The sequence below is a fragment of the Nymphaea colorata genome, unplaced genomic scaffold (assembly GCF_008831285.2).
Source record: "Nymphaea colorata isolate Beijing-Zhang1983 unplaced genomic scaffold, ASM883128v2 scaffold0244, whole genome shotgun sequence".
Lineage (NCBI taxonomy): Eukaryota > Viridiplantae > Streptophyta > Magnoliopsida > Nymphaeales > Nymphaeaceae > Nymphaea > Nymphaea colorata.
The window spans coordinates 26-6,739 of NW_022204750.1; the positions used below are offsets into that span (position 1 = coordinate 26).

Genomic DNA, 6,714 nt, shown 5'->3' on the forward strand with positions numbered 1-6,714 from the left:
ACCCCAACCCCAACCCCAACCCCAACCCCAAACCCCAACCCCATTATTCTAAATAACAATCGCCTAATAACCAGCAAAAACAGTGAGAAAAGTATGGTCTGCATTAGAATTACAATCATAATTATTACGCTTAGTTATTCTCATACCGAAAATCTTTGCTCATGCCTGTTTACGGTAAACTGATAATTACCAAAAATAAAAAATACATCCGAGATGGGACTCGAACCCACAACCCTTAGATTAGAAGTCTAATGCTCTACCATTGAGCCACTCGGACAATCTAACATTCCCCTCTCCCCAAAACTCAAATACTTAATCAATAATCAAAAGCAAACCAGCAATAATAGGCACATAATACCCATATGGCAATGTGAGGAAGGAATAGGATGAAAGTAATATTATGGATCAACTGTTATTGTTGGCGCTGATTTGGAAACTGTGGTTCACGCTTCTCTTGTTCAAGATGGGCAGGTCCTTGCTCTCCAGCTTCTTGATCTTTTTGGAAAGAGAGCCATAGTTGGTCATTCCGAATCTTCCCAGGATCTCCGAAGGGTGGTCCTTGAAGGGAAGGCCGTCCCAGTTTCCCTTGGAGCCTGTGACGATGCCTGAGATCTTGTCCAGCTATTTGTCACAAGAGATGCATTTCAGCGGTTTTTTCGTGAGAAGAGCATCCTTTTCGTTCTCCTCGTCCTATGAGATCACCAAGATGATTTCCTTAATCTTCGACTAGAGGAAAAGCAAGGCCTTTTTGACTTATACTTGTCGCTTTTAAGGTAAATCAGCTCATTGATCTGCATTATCTTGTCGTCCATGCACTTCACGTACTTGTCGTGTTCGGTTTGGTTCAGCTTTGTGTCCAACCTGGCTTTGATTTCCTTCAAACCGGTGAATATCTCGTCTGCATGTTCTTCACCTTCTCCTAAGTCGAGATACGTTGTTCTCCTTGATCATGGTGGTCAACTAGTTGATGCTCTTCATCCTGTCGTCTAGCTTCCTTTCATTGAATGAAACCCTATCGTCAATTGTGTCCAATTTTGCCCATAGTTTGACCACTTATGGCTTCAGCTAATTCAGTTTTTCCCTTATTCCATCCTGGCTGCTCTACTTGCTTTACCTGGGGTCCTTCTTGCCTCCATTTTTGTTCAAAACTTTAGGTTTTCACTATCTATTTGATCTGAACCTCAAAGAGCTTCATCTTATCACCCCATTTCTCCAAAAAGCTATCGATATTGTTTCTGATTCCTCCGCATCATCGACACAAATGCTGGCCCTCGCTTCTCCGGTTAGAATTAGTCATCTGGAACCTCTGAGTCTGCTTTTTCGCTATGGACAAACAGAATTGGATGGTTGCTTGAAATAGAAGTATAAGCTGGACTTGTCTTGGCAGGGTTGGATATCATAGTGATGCTTGTAAGCCTGCCTGTTGAAAGCTGGGATAATAGGAGAGTTAAGGTTGGATTTGATTTCTTTCTTTACTCTTTCTTCGATCTATTTGAAAATCTATACTTCTTTCTTGGCCTGCATTCTCTAAGCTTTTCATTGAGAATTTCCATTTTCTAAATCTTATGGTGTGCGATCTTAGTTCACTTTCAATGTGGTGGTTCTTGTCCTTCAGGATTTCGGTTTCCTTGAAGATTTTCTCGGCCTATACCCTATTCTCTTTCTTGTTGATTTCGTCGTTGAGTCGATTTTGTTCCATAGCGATGAGCTTGACATGACGAGTGATCTCCAAAGTTTCTTTTTCTTTTTCCTTGAATTTCTATGCGAATTGCACTTGGTTTCTAAACACCTCCTCGCTGAGCTGTTTCAAATCACCTCTGTTTTCCTCCTGGAAGGCCCTGAGAGATGTATGGTTTTCAGCCAGCGCCTCTATCCGCTGAATGACCTCCTAGAATCTTCTTGCGACGTGACTTTTGTGTTATAAAAATGTTCTTTCAAGTTCTAGCAGTTGGTTAGAATTCTCTTATTTGGCAGAGTGGGCGTTTAGCTGGTACTGTGATAGCATGGCATCGTGGCGGTTGAGCCTCTTGAGGACTAAGCCAAAGTTTTTGGAGAGGCTGGTCTGGACTATCTAACTATGTTCACCAGTTCAAGTTGCTACTCTTCCACAATCACTTCAGACATTTAGAAAATGATTAGTATTATATATGTAGGATATTCTTTTTGTTCAATGTAAATAGAGCAACATCTGAACAAATACACAAGGATGAGGATATTTTTCGTTGATTTAAAGTAAAATTATAGTCAATAGGACATGAAAACACATAAAAATGGTAGCATTATTTGGTACAAATCATTGAAGCCAGACATATAATTATCTTTGTATCCCTTTGCCATTATTCAGCAGGTTGGTCATAACGATTAAGATTGCATCACTAACTCTTTTCCTTTCATTACATATAGCAAGAATATATATTTAATTTATCTTTTCTACATTATAGCCCCCTGGCTTCCAAGGCCAAATTCCCCTCTTATAAACTTGCAAACTTGAATTAATTAAATCATTTTCTGAACAATTTATCATTCTACTAACTCTTAGCCAACAAGCATATATTTCTAACTCCAAGGGTAACCTCAAAAAACACTAAACTTTAATATTTTATCATTCCGGAAAAGGATGCACCATCTCACAGAAAACACATCTATTGACAAGATTAAACGACTTCGATGCTCATAATCATACTTTGCTTTATTTTCCATCTCAATTTTATTTTTTCCACTTCCGATAAGCATATCCAAACTTCTATTCTTGCGAGTCAATTCCATCTGGATTCTTCATAATACGCATTTTCTAAGTGATTATCATCAAGAGTTTTATCTTATTAATATTTTAAACCATATATAGCTTCTATGCATGCAATTTTTTATTTCCATCCATTTTTGAGCATAAATATGCATGTTTCACTATTTTTTCATTCTTTTTTCCCGTGGTTAGTATCTTACTGTTTAGATAACAGATCGGAAAATAAATAGAAAAACAGACTCATCTTTAAAATTCCTTATGGAAGCAAACTCACATTTGATAATCTTGAGCATCAGATATCTTAAATCCAAATAACTTTTTCCTATCTTTCAACGCCATCCACAACCTTATCACTCCTCACCCCTATTTCGATCAAAAAGGAAAAACCTATCTCTTATTGAAATGTGTGAGGGAATATGATCTTTCCGGGGACAGGGATACGTGGAAAGTTCGATCATAGTTGGAATGGTATTTGCTGGTAATACATAAAGTTTAAATGGGTTATGTAGTCATTCTACTCATAATATTAAAGTTAATATAATCTTATGAAGGGAGCATAATGCGCAAGAAACGAAACGAAAACAGATCAAACCAGGAAAGATCAATGGAGAAGACTTTTTAAGGGCCGGACCGTACGGAGATATTCTCTAAAAGAGAAACAAACATCAGAATCGTGCTAATTTGATAACTCGTCAGAGAAGCTCTCACAATAAACAAACGATACTCAAAACAATCTAAACTACTTTGACTTTGCCTTTCTCCATCAATAATGATGTATATGCCTTTACCATTTTGGTAAATTATTCTTTATATATCTTCAGAAGCAAGAACATTAAAATCATCAATAAATTATTATTAGTCTAAGGTAGAAATAACTGAGACTTTCACTTGGAGTGGAGCCGGGGATGTCAATAACAAGGGCATAATTTGTCGGCAAGTTTTAGAAAAGAGTTTGTTGAATAATTATAGAACATTAATGAATTGAGATAAAATGAGTATTCGAGTTGCAGTTAAAAATGATAAAGATTTAAAAAGGCCCTCAAAGGATTTGCAAGGCGAAAACAGACCTAAAGTATGTCAAAAGTTGAAGATTTTAAAATATTGTCAAGTTAACTTTTAAATTAAGATAAAAAGGAAAATGAGGCCTTTTGCTGGAACATCCTGAAAATAGAACCGACTAGAAGCCTAAGGGCAAGGTTTCATCGATTAAGAATACAAAAACGGCAATAAATAATCTAAATACTAGCATGAGATCATGGAAAGATTTGTTATAAATAACTGGATGGTAGGGATTAGTTAGAGCTATATGATATAAAAATGCATGGATAAAGGTTTGATTGTATGATTCTTTCTTTTTCATAATTTTATTCCGATTCCCATCTTTTTCAAATTAACGCATCGATTTTCAGTCTTCTTCGCGCTTTTCGAACGGTGTAGCTGGTAGAAGAGTAATCAAGAAAGATGGGATTGATGATAGCTATAGATTCTCATGGATGGCCTCCTGCCCAATCCGTCGATCGTAAATATATCGGAAATTTGGAATATTTAAGCTGGTCTTGGATTTCTAAAACAATCAAATGATTTTAAATATTCTATTGATAATCATCAAAATGAGAACACTGTTGTGATTGTTTTGAAGAAATAATTGAGTTTTTAAACGGAAATTTGAGTTCAGATATTTTAAATAAATGGAAATGAAAAGTAGAATCTTTATGCTAATCATTAATAGCAAATGCTATAAAATGATAGCAATTATGATGCCAATCAATTTTCTATTGATTTATAATTAATTTGCCTTTTATCTTCTTTCACAAGGTCTGAACGATCCCACCGAAAGCATCGAGCACAATTATTCAATCGATAAAGCTTACTTAGTCAATACTAGCTTTATTAATTGAAATCCCACAAATTATAATAGCAAGCCCAACAATAAAACTTATTCTTTCTTCTTGATCAAATTATATAAAGACTATCCAATTATTTTTGATGATCTTCTAACTAGCTATAGAGAGCTAATGGCATATTCGAAGCATTAAGACCTTTATATCGTAAGAAAACATTTGAGATATATGAAAAATTGTATAATTATCAGATGGTAAGAATCAAAATTATTTATTGATAATCGTTTTATTTTTGGATTATCGATTAATGGATTTGAGATTTCAAATATTTGGAATAGATGTGTAATAAATCACTTTGCAACTCATTAAAATTAATAAAATAAGGGACATGATATATAAGCAAACCATTTGCTCAGAAAGGTATCGGATGGACTGTAAGAACCCAATCAGCATGCTTTTTTATCTTATCTTAACAATTCTTCTAAAGACCACCCTCAAGTTTCACAAATTTATAATAATTCGAAATAGATAGAATGCAAAAAAACAAAGCAATTCGTCCTCGCAAATACAACTACCTGATATTAAGCGGCCAGAGCTTTCCTCGTATTGAGTGCAAACTGCTAAACAGTAAAAAATAGGCTGAATTCCATTATCTTCAATTATTAGAACAGCCAAACAAATTTGAACAAAGTGATAAAAACAGTTAAAATTAGGTTCCTGACAGACACACAGCCAAAAAACCCTCTCCGCTGCATGATGTTATCACATTATTCGCATAGATGCAAGAGGAGAGCTCCAAACCGCCAGAATTCATTTTCGAGTGTATCGATTGGAAAACACTCCAAAACGACATGTCTACGGATGAATCATAGGCATAGGCCAAGGAATTCTTTCAGAAATGATCTGTTCAGCTAAGATCTAATCATATGAATGTTCCTTAATCAGCATATATTGCATATGCTACTTGCTGTACTGTGGAGTAAGGTGGATAGAAATATTTTAATAGTAGTAAAATTAGAAAAATAAGTCTTTGGATTTGTCATCGTGTTGATGGATTGGCCGAAATTACAAAATGATTGTCCCAAATGAGAGAAGTTGTTGGTTTTGTTCATATAAACATGCTCAAATATAAAAATTTACGTTTTTTGACAAAAGATCATCAATATCCGCAAATGGAGAGCCTGATTAGAGCCACGCCAATATTCTAGAAATGCAAGTGACTTTGATTATGCTTTTTTCATCCATCCACTTGGAGGCTGGGGAACAAACGCATGGGAAGGAGGATGATCATTTTTTTCTAATTGATAACTCATTGGCAAAATAGCTAAATTAGAGGGAAATGAGGATAACTATCCACGCTGATGCAGTTTGGCGAAAAGCTTAACGATTATTATTTTCCACTTCAAAGGAGTTGGTTGGATAGGATTAATAATTCCCGAAAAATATGAACCAAACAATCATCAATTTCATCTGAGGCCTATCTTTTATCAGTTTTATTGATGGTTGTGTCTGAGATAAATAACTTTAATTGTGAGTTATTAATAACAGTTGACGTGGGTTCAAAATAAGAAAAAATGATAAATAATTTCTAGTTCCCAACTTCCTTTCTTTTGCATATTTTTGCTTGAAGATATGCCCTTTGTATATAGAATAACGCCTTCTTTGGTAGAGGCGCAAGGTATTCAATTGGGAAGCAATAAAGCCTAAATTAAAGTTAACTTCCACGAGTTGCCATATTTTGAGTCTAAGGACTTTATATTTATCGAGAAAGGGAACATACGGGCCACAGTATTTCCAACCGGAAATCGAAAAGGAGTGTTTCGGGAATTTTTTGGTACTAATCCAAAATATTTCTGAATCCTCTATAATAATTAGTTATTCATATCGGAAAATGATCAATAGAAAAAATATTCTCAGCAGGCCTCGGAAATACTCGGAGAGCACCTCAGATATGTTTACTCTCAGGTATGTTTACCACAAGGCTGCCCGCTCGGCCCAGCTGTCGGAAAAAAATGACAATAAATTGAAGATGAAGTAATCGGGTAGATAACACGAAAAGCAAGTGGAATTATAAAATATGAGTGGTAGTGTTGTATGCACAGAGAAAATGGGGAATTTCTTTGATTTGGA

The 6,714-nt window shown here is 35.4% G+C and overlaps 1 non-coding gene across 1 annotated transcript; it reads right to left on the reverse strand.

Moving 5' to 3' along the window:
• Window positions 1–205: 205 nt before the first annotated feature.
• On the reverse strand, window positions 206–277 carry TRNAR-UCU (transfer RNA arginine (anticodon UCU)). The gene has a single exon. It is a non-coding gene; the product is annotated as a tRNA-Arg (tRNA).
• Between the last annotated feature and the right edge of the window lie 6,437 nt (window positions 278–6,714).